This window comes from Pteropus alecto, unplaced genomic scaffold, assembly GCF_000325575.1.
Source record: "Pteropus alecto unplaced genomic scaffold, ASM32557v1 scaffold152, whole genome shotgun sequence".
Lineage (NCBI taxonomy): Eukaryota > Metazoa > Chordata > Mammalia > Chiroptera > Pteropodidae > Pteropus > Pteropus alecto.
The window spans coordinates 2,729,003-2,741,374 of record NW_006432227.1 but is presented as its reverse complement, the minus strand read 5'-3'; the positions used below and the strand labels follow the sequence as shown (position 1 = coordinate 2,741,374).

The 12,372-nt window shown below is 35.9% G+C and overlaps 1 pseudogene; it reads left to right on the top strand.

The window, feature by feature from the left end:
• Positions 1-11,127: 11,127 nt before the first annotated feature.
• LOC102896248 lies at positions 11,128-12,121 on the top strand (annotated as a pseudogene).
• The last annotated feature ends 251 nt before the right edge of the window (positions 12,122-12,372 follow it).

Genomic DNA, 12,372 nt, shown 5'->3' with positions numbered 1-12,372 from the left:
CCTATATATTCCTTTTTTCTTTGGGCTTGTTTTGTTTTGTTTTTATTCCCTCATTTTATTTCTCTCTCTACTGTTTGGTAATTATTCTATGGCAATTCTTTTAATAATAACCTATCTACATTATAACGAATAGTTACTTTGAACAATGTTCAAAGTTAATCAATGTATTAATCCTTCATCAGAATATTACTAACCTCAGAACACTTTAACTCCAATTAGATCACACCTAGGCATGAAACAAAATTCTTAATGTTTTATTTTCAGTCTTATTTTCCACCTCAAATTAGACATTACCATTAATCTTGAATTAAATGTTTATCGATACATATATATATTTCTAATATTTTAGTTTATCATTTTATTTTATATTACAGATTTTCTGTCTTGGATTTTCTGTTTGTTTTATACTTTTAAGTAAAATACTTGCTTTGTAATTCTACTTGATGTAGAAGTTTGTGGTAACATCTCTGTGCTTATACATACAAAAATCTCTTTATTTCAGCTTGTTTCTTCAAAGAGAGTAGGTTGAAAGCATCCCTCAACATATTAATAACATCTTTCTACTGTTTTCTTGCTGTTAATAGGTCATCAAGCAGTCTAATTTTCATGATTAGTAGGTGATATCTTTTTTCTCTGACTTTTAAAAAATCTTGTCTATTGATTTACTATAATGCGTCTAGGTGTGGCTTTCTTTTTCTTACCTTACTTATGATCCACTGGACTTCCTGAATCTGAGGTTGCAGCCTTTCACATATTCTGGACAAGTATATCTATTGTTCAGATTTTCCTATACCACATTTTTCTCTGTGATATCTTAACTCTTACTGATATATCAATTCTCTATCACCAACACTTCCCTGTTTCTCCACTTAAAATTATCTACCTATTCCCATTGAATTTTGATTAATATATTTAAAAATCACTTTGTTCTGTTTAACATACCCTTTTATTAGCTACGTTTTGAAACATATAGCATTTACACACTTTAATTTTTATCCTGTGGATCTGTGCATATTAATTTCCATATTTCTGTCTGTGTTTTCGGTTATTTAGCCTGGCTGGCCAGCTGCACACAGGCTGTGGTCAGGTTCTGGTCTCTCCCACCTTTTATTATTCTGGAGTCCAGGAAGAAGTGACAATGACCACTTAGGAGATGACTTTCTTATGTGTACAGAAACTAAATTTGGCTTATCTGTACAGCCAAATTTTGCACACATTTTTAAAGCTTCTTTTGGGTCACATCTGCTAATATTCATTAGCCAAGATAAGTCACATAGCCAAGGCAACATTAGCAAGGCAAGGCGGGCAGGACACAGGGTTAACAAATGGAAATAATAATCCAGTTCGGAACACTCTTCAGTCCTTCAACTGAATTTTGATTTTAATGTTTATATTTTTCACTGCTAGAAACTATATTTGGTTCTTCTTCATATTAGCTTGATCATTCTTTGTTTCTTATTCCCTGCTAATATTTTCGAGCTTCTCTTTAATCTATTCAAAACTATTAAATAAATTATTTTTATTTTGCATGTCATAATTCCAATATTTGAACTCACAAATATCATTCTGTTTGCTTTTGTTTCTGATAATTCTCACTTATGTTTTTTTTTTCTTTGTGCTCTTTTTTGTAAAAGTAATTTTTCTGAGTGGCTCCTCCTCCTTGGAATTTTATTTCTATTTAAGGCTAAGCTTGGATTTAATTTCCTCATGAGAAAATTTACATTTGATACTAATTCTTATCTAGAGACAAATTTTTCTCTACAAATTTTTCTCATGAGGGTTTTCACAGCAGTAGTGTGAATTTGGAATACAGACCCACATATGGGCTCACTTATAATTCTTAATTCTCTGAGGAGAATTTATCTCCCCATCCCGTCTTTGATAATTTTAAGGTAGATGAATCTTAGCACCCACTTTTGCATGGTGGGGATAATTTCTTGTTCACCTCTACGCATATGATGCAGTCCTTTGTAGTCCTAGCTTTATGCAGAGAGTCTATATCTCTCATCACCTGCAGTCCTGAGTTTTATCTCCTATCCTACAACCCTGTGCAGTGATCAAATGGTAGTTCCTGGTCTCCAGGGTTCAATTAGAAACTAGGTTGGAAGTCACCTATGCTTTGATACCTCTATGGTTCCTGATTTCAGTTTAGTTTTGGTCCCTGTAATTCTCTAAATTTATGATTTATGACAAGCTACTGAAATGCATCTGTATGTTGTGAGTTCGTGTATGTTTACATATTTATATAGGTACATTTTTACCTATATGTAAAAATCTGGCAATTTAGTTGTTTCAATTCAGAGGATTGTACACTGTATATTATCCACAATAATAAATGTAAGTTCACATTTTAACGATCTAGCCTTGGCACAAATTTCTCAAGCTTGCCTCTCACAAAGATGTGCTAACTTTCTTTTACTAAGAACTTGCATATGGGGCTGGCTTCACTTAGGAAAACTATGCCACTGGTTTTGACTTGAGAGTTCTGTTTGCCCATTTTGTCTGGGAATCGGTTCAGTTTTATAATTATCATCTTATTATATAATACGCCTAGTACTCTCACTCACTCTCTAGGCCATCAATAAAAGTGCAGACTATTGTCTGTCTGCCTTTTTATTGGAACATCAGCGCAGCCACCTCTGTTCATGGAGCACAGCACAACAGGAAGGCTGGCCTGGATTCAATTCATATCTGTGCTGCCTACCAGTCAGGCAGTGTGCACCCACACATAGTGCTGAATATTATGTTTTTATTAACCTATAATTTATAACAGTGTTGGCCTTAGTCTAGCTTCCATCTCTCCCTCCTTCTCTCTCTCCTCTCTCTCCTCTCTCTCTCTCTCTCTCTCTCTCTCTCTCTCTCTCTCTCTCTCTCTTTCTCATGCACATGCACACACACACACACACACACACACACACACACACACCTTGTTAAGGCAAGAAGCATGAGGAAATAATTTTTGTAATTTTTCTCCCACTCCAAAATCCTCTTAACAAAGGTAGTGGAAAAAGAAAATATTTTTATTATTGAATAAGCATTAAACCAGAATGTGATGCACAGTGCAGGCAATCTTCCTTTAAGATACTGCAAAGCCAAAAATAAATTCTACCTTTTCATACAGCCAAACAGGTATAACCCATTACATACATATTCTCAAGATAAACATAAACAATTAGTCCTGTGAAAAATAACATAAACAGAGCCACTCTGAAATGTAGTCAGAGCTGCCATCCCAGAAGAACTGCTTTGCATGTCTTACTCCTCAAACCTTTGGAACTTTAAAACTGGACAAAATAAACTTTGGACTGGGACTAAAATAGCACTGTATTCTAAACAACTGTTTGTTGTGACTATAAGATTGAAAATTATAGACAGTCTTTATAATTAGTATCACTATGCCTGCTTACCTGCACCTATAGAAATTCCTCCCTTAGTTAATTAACACCCATAGAAATTCTTTCCTTCTATTCATGTAATCATTCCCTTTACCTTTCTCATATATACTCCTTGTCTTCACCTCCTAATCAGAACTATTTAAGTTTCAGCCTGAATCACTGCGTATCTAATAATTATTCTTTTGGATTTCAAATAAACATTTACTGTCTCTTACTTTGCCCTTTTATTTTTAGGTTAACAGTTCTCCCATAAGAGGATTTGACAACAGTACTGTTCATCCATGCCACACAAACACTTCACCCTGGATTCTCCTGGTAATTGGACTTCCCATTTGTGTTAATTGGTTTTATCTACAGGATAAATAAATTCCCATTTTTATGAGAGGAATAAGTTCTGCTTGGAGCCAGGCCACCCCACCAAAAAATTAAGCTCCTACTCACAGAGAAATCATGAGAGAGGAGTACCATCTCCTATGATGTTTATATTGCAGAGATGGCTCCTGGGTCCTTGAGAAAAGATGTTCTTGGGATCAAAGGTTCTATCTTGCTTTCAAAGGATTCTTATACTTTTGGAGTATAAGAGTGGAGAGAATGCTTAAGAGTACAAGATTTCTAAAGTAAATCATCTAAGAAAAAGGGGCGTCTCTCCTCTTATTTTTAACAGAGAGATTTAAGTTTCTTATTTTACATTTTTATTTCTCCCTAAAAAACAGCAATTGTTAAATATATAAGAAAGCTGGCTTAAAATAGCATTTATTTAATTTATTGCATTTTCTTGTAACATTTTTTTTAATCATTAAATTCTTTGAAAGAAAGTGACAGAAACCACATAGTGTTGAATTTATTTTTGTGGAGGGCTCAAGTCCTGAGATACTAATTCGAGTTTTTGTTGTGGTTAGTGTAATTTTCCCCCAATTTTTGTATCACTCATTTCTTTTTCTTTCCATTTTTAATCTTTTTAACTCTTTCTTATTTGCATGAAACTAGACCATCTCTAGGCTCAATGCCCACCGTGTCTCAGGGCAGGGCTAGTACTAGAAATGGAAAAGAAAGGACAGAAGAGGCAATTTAGAGCCAAGTAAATTTTCAGTTAAAAGCTGTAAAGACAAAAACATTTTTGGAAAAACTACAGATTTTTAAAAGCCAGAGGCTGACAGACTCAGAGCATCAAGTTTATCCAAAAGAAAGAGTTTGAAAAGAGAACACTATAGAGAGAGAAGATTACTCTGCCCTCAGAAATTGTTTAATCTTCTCCTGGCTGGGGGCGAGGAGAGAGGAAGAGAGAGAAAAAAAGAGAGAGAGAAGGGAGAAGAGGGGAGAGAGAACAGGAGAACTAGCTTTTGTGGTTGAAAAAGGGGTTCTACGGAAACTATCCTAACAGGGTGAAATGATCATAAATTCCTAGCTGGGCAGGTCATGGTGGATGGTCACACCTCAGGCATATAACTTCTTTAGTAAAAAGGTTCATCTTTGCCTTAAGCCCTGTCCATTGTTTCTGTGCCTCTAGTTTAACATACCTTTGAAATGTCTCTTTTCAGACCCCTCAGAAGCCAAACTACCCTCAAGAGATGACACAATTTTATTAACTATCCTTTTACCAGTCCCTACCTTGCTTTCTCCCATCTTCATTTAATCTTCATTAGGTCCCTTCCTTAATTACAAACGCATAAAAAAAGTTGCAAACTATCCTCCTGAGAAGCATTTGTCTCAGTCTGTTGAGATCTTGCTTCCAGAGGTATCCTCTGTTTGGCTCAAATAACTTTTTATTAAAATTCTCTACAGGTTCTTATGTCAACACTTTGAATACTGAACTGAAGGTTAAACTCTTTAGAAACTGGCCCATTGTCTTTTCTTACCCAGATGACAGATGGTGGAATAGGGTGGTGATGTCATAAAGATGACTACTGATTAAAAAAAACAGAAAAACAGAAAACAAAAAACAAAAAAAAACAAGCAGGTGCTAAAAAAAAAACATATATATATCTATAGATATATAGATATAGATAGATATAGATATAGCTATATATAGATATATATAGAGAGATATATAGCTATATCTATATCTATCTATATCAATCTGCATGATAAAACTCTTGTAGTTCCCTCCCCCCAAATGAAGATGTCCTAGTCTAAAAATAATCCTTTCTTTTATTTTGCTAATAACTCCCAGTCCCACCACTCTTCCTGTGTACAATCTTTCCATTTCTTACAATCCTTTGGAGAGGCGGATTCATGAATCCCTTAATAAAGTCAATTAGATCTTCAAATCTACTTGGTTGAATTTTGTTCTTTAACAGTATCTGAGCACTATATTTCTATTGCAGAGTACTGAGAGCCAGTCATTAAAGAAATCTGAAAAAAAATAATAAAGCTGTGTCACTTCTGTAATGGTTAATTTTGTGTGTCCATTTGACTGGGCTAATGGATACTCAGATAGCTGGTAAAATGTTATTAGTGGATTTGTCTCTAAGGATGTTTTGGGAAGAGATTACCATTTGAACAGGAAGACTGAGTAAAGAAGATCAATACCACCAATGCGGACTCGAATCATCCAATCCATGGAGGGCTTATATAGAACAAAAAGGCAGAGGAAGTATGAATTTACTCTCTGCACCAGATGGGACATCCATGTTCTCCTGCCCGAGGATACTAGGCTTTGTTGCAAAGGTTCTCGGACCTACAGACTCAGAATGTGCTCTACACCATGGGTTTCCCTGGTTCTCAAGCCTTAGGTTTGGAGGACTACACCACTGGCTTTCCCAGGGCGCCAGCATGCACACAGGGGATCCTGGGACTTCTCAGCCTTCATAATCCTGTAAGCCAACCCTTCACAATAAATATTGTTCTACATACAAATATTTATCTTACTGGTTCTATTTTCTCTGGAGAAACCTGACTAATAAAACTTCTAAATTTTTGTTTTGTAAAATACAGTTATGTTTCTTAAAAAGTATGTTATTCATGTTGACATGTAATGAAGTTTTCTGTGATTTTAAAATGAATATTTTGAAAATGTCTCAGTTTCAATTTTAATACAGTGTGTATTGGTAGATGTAACGTACATAAACAACAGCTCTTTTGGATTCTCAATAATTTCTAAAAGTGTAAAGAGTTCCTGAGACCAAAAACGTTTGAAATCACCATAAGACAGTGACTCTTGAAACTGTCAGTAAATCAGTATCATCATCATGTGTTACTTACTATGTCCCAGGCACTGCACTAGAAGACTATGCATATTAGTTTATTCTTCCAAAACTTTATTTAGTGATATGTGCTGGCTATACAAAGTTGAGCCTCCCTCAACCTTGTTCAAAAAAGGGATACATCCGTGCTACTTTAAGAAGGCTTTTTACAGATTACTGTCTCCATTTTAAAAATAAGCAATTTGTAGTTCAGGAAATTTAGAAACTTGTTTAAAATCGCTTAACTCCTAAAATAGGAAAAACTAACTGGAACCTAGGATGGTATAATTCAATGACTATACATTTAACACTTAAATTCCGTGATAAGCTATCTCCAACAGTCATATACAAACTAAAATGTTTGGATGCAAGAAGAGTCAGATGTCATTGTCTCTGCCTGAATCATTTCTTTAAGTAAATACGGCACACAAGTTTCCTTTTAACTGTGAATTAGTCCTCAAAATAATTCCTCCCAATTTTCGTAGATTTTTCATATTGTTTTTCTCAGAATCCTCTTTCAGGTTGTAGACAACACACTTCTTTTATCCTCATGTGGTCGAAAGAGTGAGAGAGCTCTCTGGGGTCTTTTTCTAAGGGCATTAATCTCATTCCTGAGAGCTCCCAAGGGCACTGACTCTAAATACCATCATCTTTGGGTGTTAGGATTTCAACATGGGAGTTCTGATGGTATATAAATATTTGGTCGGTAACAATAACTGTGTTCATAAGTTAAAGTAACATCTCTCATGTGAAATATGATATGATACTCAGAGAGTCCATGCAGTTGGTTTTCAACTGACATTGAAGATGATGGATATAATTTAAACAGTTAAAAACAAGCAAACTTCAGTATAGTCATCCTTATTTGAAGAAAATGTGTTATCAGGCCTATGACAGCATTGCTATCATGTGTGAAACTTTTAATGGAACTGCAGAAATACTTAATGAGAAAGTGACAAGAACTTTATACACATATTTTTTAAAGTATTTTTGAATTTAGAGTAGATGAAATGTGAAAAATTTAAATGATCTCCAGACACTTTTGATTCTGCCAATTATCTGTATGATGCTACTCATGCATATGCAACAATAATAGACTGACAAATTTTCAAACATTCTCAATAGGAAAAAAAGCTTAACAAGCTGGAATTTATGTAGCCTGTCAAGAGACATTGAACAGTATTAGCTGGAAGTAAAGACTTTCTGGTAAGAAGTAAAATATTTAAAGTTCCATTGAATAAGTTTACCAACACTTAAGTCAGTAGTTAGCTGATACCTATTTTAAATTTAAAGTGATATTTTGAATAATTTTACTTGTATCAATTATAAATAAAATGTATTGAATTAGTTATTTTATTAATATCCAGAAATGTTGAAAATCATGATTAATATCTAAAACAAATAATAATTAAATAACTATTTTGTTACATTCCAGAATAATCATAAATATTCAAAAGTTTAAAAATATTTTATAAAAGGTAGAAAAATGAGAGCCTGGAAGAGGCTGTAGAAAGAGTTCTTAACAACCCAATAATTCCAATAGTACATATTTTCCTAATATTTTTCCAAATAACATCATGTTAATAATGATTTCTAAAAATTAAAAATAAACTATATTTGAATTTATGCTTTTGTAAAAATGTTGCAGCAAAAATATTCACAGCCTTTATTTAAATAGAATAACTCATTAAATTAAGCAAGAATCATCTATTTACAAGAATACCAAATACTTGAAATCAGTATATTCTCAGAGCTCCCAACTTTAGATAATCAAGTCAAAGCTTTACATCCACATAGATTATGACACACACACAAAAAACTATTTTGAATTTTTTATCTAAGATGTTATTCCCAGTATTGATCTCTGTACCTCAGAGCTACTAAATATTGCTTCATTTTGACCAAAGACCACAAGTAACAATAAAATATCTTCTTCTGTTTTTGGTCCCAAGCAACAAATTTTCACAGCAATCTGTGATGAGGGAGTCACAGCTCTAGCCTGTCACTGGAGGCTATGCAATTGTTGTACGAAGTCCAACACCTTTGAAGGGAAAAATCTGGCACAGCTGGGAGATAAAATTGCTTTCTTAATTATATCTGCACTGTAATAGTTTATCCTTTGGTTAAGAACTAATTACATTTTACACTTTAAATGTATTGCTCTGACCACCAATATATATGCTACTGATATAATTTGTATTATTTATCATTAGACCATTATTTGTAATGGTTTAATGGAAACTGGATTCCTACTTTTATGAATAAGGTAGAAGCCTTTCATGATAATCTACTTTGATATTATATTAAAACAGGAAAACTGGGGGGAAATTGTAATTATATACCGTGTTGGTGAGTGTATGAGGAAAAAAGTGCATTAGATATATATTCTCATAAAGTGTATTCGGTGACAACTTATTTTTTTTAAAGGAAAAGGACCAATTTTTTCACACACACATACACACGCACGCACACACACACACAAGAAAAAGGAAAGCCACTGAAGCTTATATTCTCCCTTACTCATTAACATTTCATGTGTTTATGAAGAAAGATAATTTATTTCGGTGGGTGTGTAAGACTAAACTAAACATGCAATCCTTCATTTATTCATTCTTTCAATTACTATTTATGGATAAAGTATGGAATTCCAAAACTTTTGCTAAGAAAGTGTCAGGAACAAAAAGTTGCTTAGAGGACTGAATGTCTAGAGTAATTTAATGTCCATTGATATTGGCCTGAAATTTGACTTAAAATTTATATTTTTATTGTTTTTATAATGCAGTAGAAAGATTCTAGGTTGGCACCCATACTCTACCCTCCAAGTATTCACTTTTTCATGTGATCCTCCCCTCTTGAGTGTGGGCAGGACCTGTTACTGACTGCTAACAATACGGTAAAGGTGATAAGATGTTATATAAAATAGTGTTTTGCCAGCAGGCTTGCTCTAGAGACTCTCCTTGCTTCTTGATGAAGTTAACTGCTATTATGAGAAGTTCAAATGGCAAAATTTGCAGCCTGGAAACTCAGGTACCCTCTTGGAATTAAAGGCAGGCGCTAGGAGTTGAGAGTGGACACTAGACAACAGCTAACAGAAAGCTGAGGTCTCAGTTCTATGCAGCAAGGAAGTAGATTCTGCCAACAACCGGCGTGAGAAGGAGGCAGATCTGTCACCACTCATGTCTCTGATGAGAGCCCTCTCCTGACAAACCCTTGAGCACAGCATCTCAGAGGATCCCGTTAATGCATGCCGAGACCCTTGGACAACAGAACTGTGAGATAACTACTGTGTTGTTTTAAACCACTAAATTTGTGATAATGTTACACAGCAAAACATAACTAATACATGCAATTTCTTATATTTTTCCCCCATGTGTTAGGCAGTTAGGCAGCCATGAGCAACAGGAGCAAAGGCCCAGCTCTGTAACCACAGGAATGACAATAAAAATGGCCCAACCCAAAGGCCACCCCTAGGACTTCCCAGGAAAAACAAACAAACAAACAATTTTTTGATTAACAATACTCCTGCATCCTAGAATACAAGGAAATAAATGACCATAACACAGAAATCGGTTTAGGCCAGCCACAAAGGCTTGCACAGTAAGGAGTACGCTGACTTCTTTTCACCTCACCTTCGTTATATCATCATTATACTATCGTACATGTGCCCGGAAGTTCATGAACCTAATTATAACAGACTGAATTCTGAGTAAGGACATGTGCAGTTGACAATAATTTATATAATAGGCAACTGTCAATCAAAATGACCTCACACACCAATCAGCTAGCACCACCCTTGTAACCTCCCATCATGGCCCAGATATAAGATAGACCTCCCCACTTCTACATTATACTATCGTACATGTGCCCGGAAGTTCATGAACCTAATTATAACAGACTGAATTCTGAGTAAGGACATGTGCAGTTGACAATAATTTATATAATAGGCAACTGTCAATCAAAATGACCTCACACACCAATCAGCTAGCACCACCCTTGTAACCTCCCATCATGGCCCCGATATAAGACCGACCTCCCCACTTCTACGAGGCTACAGCCCTGTCTCCTATAGCCCTTTTCTCTCTTGAAACATATTCAATAAATCTTACTTATCCTAAACCCCTGACCTGTAATTCTTTACTGTGTCGGAGGAAAGGCCTGAGGCCCCCCAGTGCCACCTGGGCAATGATGGATTTAGATGGGCCCCAAAGGTAACACATGCATACGTTACTGAACTGATATTAATTTTTTTTTAAAAGTCTGTAAAATACATTGTCATAAAGTGTTGAGGACAGAATAATTTTTTCTTCATAGGCTTTTCCAGTTAGGCGTTCTTTCTGACACATTTATTAGAGCCACTTGTTGAATTAAAAAAGATTATTAAAAATATTAGTAGTAAATATATTTTCTTGAAAACTAAGACAGCTGGTGGCATTAACAATTGTAATAAAGCTGATTTAAGACTTGAGAGATTCGCAAATTCTCAAAAGCGCCTTTCTGTTGGTGGACGCCGCAGAGCAAGCATCATTAACATCTCCCCCCCAGCAGTCGACATGTCTAAGTCAGAGTCTCCCAAAGAGCCCGAACAGCTACAGAAGCTCTTCATTGGAGGTCTGGGCTTTGAAACAACCGATGAGAGTCTGGGGAGTCATTCTGAGCAATGGGGAATGCGTATAGACCGGGTGGTGATGAGAAAGCCAAATGCCAAACACCCTAGACGCTTGGGGTCTGTCACGTATGCATGGTGGATACAGCCATGAAGGCAAGGCCACACAACGTGGATGAAGAGTTGTGCAACCAAAGACATCTGTCTCAAGAGAAGATTCTCAAAGACCTGGTGCCCACTTAACTGTGAAAAAGATTTTTGTTGGTGCTATTAAAGAAGACACTGAAAAACATCACCTAAGAAATTATTTTGAACGGAAAACTGAAGAGAATGAAATCATGACCAACCAATGCAGTGGCAAGAAGAGAGGCTTTGCTTTTGTAACCTTTGATGATCATGACTTTGTAGACAAGACTGTCATTCAGAAATACCATACTGTGAATGACCATAACTGTGAAGGAAGGAAAGCCCTATCTAACTAAGCAAGAGGTGGCTAGTGCTTCATCCAGCCAAAGAGGTCAAAGTGGTTCTGGAAACTTCGGTGGTGGTCCTAGAGGTGGTTTTGGTGGGAATGACAACTTTGGTTGTGGAGAAAACTTCAGTGGTCCAGGTGGCTTTGGTGACAGCTGTGCTGGTGGATATGTTGGCAGTGGGGATGGCTATCATGGATTTGGTAATGATGGAAGCAGTTCTGGAGGTTGTGGAAGCTACAATGATTTTGGCAATTACAACAACCAATCTTCAAATTTTGGAACCATGAAAGGAGGAAACTTTGGAGGCAGAAGCTCTGGTCCCTGTGGTGGTAGAATCGACACTTTGCCAAATCATGAAACCAAGGTGGCTATAGTGGTTCCAGTAGCAGCAGTAGCTATGGCACTGGCAGAAGGTTTTAATTACTGCCAGGAAACAAAGCTTAGCAAGAGAGAAGAGCCAGAGAAGTGACAGGGAAGCTACAGGATACAACAGATTGTTGAACTCAGTCAAGCACAGTGGTGGCAGGGCCTGACTGCTACAAAGACATGTTTTAGACTGTACTCATGTGTACATGGGCACAAAACTCGAGGACTGTATTTGTGACTAATTGTATAACAGGGTATTTTAGTTTCTGTTCTGTGGAAAGGGTAAAGCATTCCAACAAAGGGTTTTGATGTAGATTTTTTTTGCATCCATGCTGTTGATTACTAAATGCAAT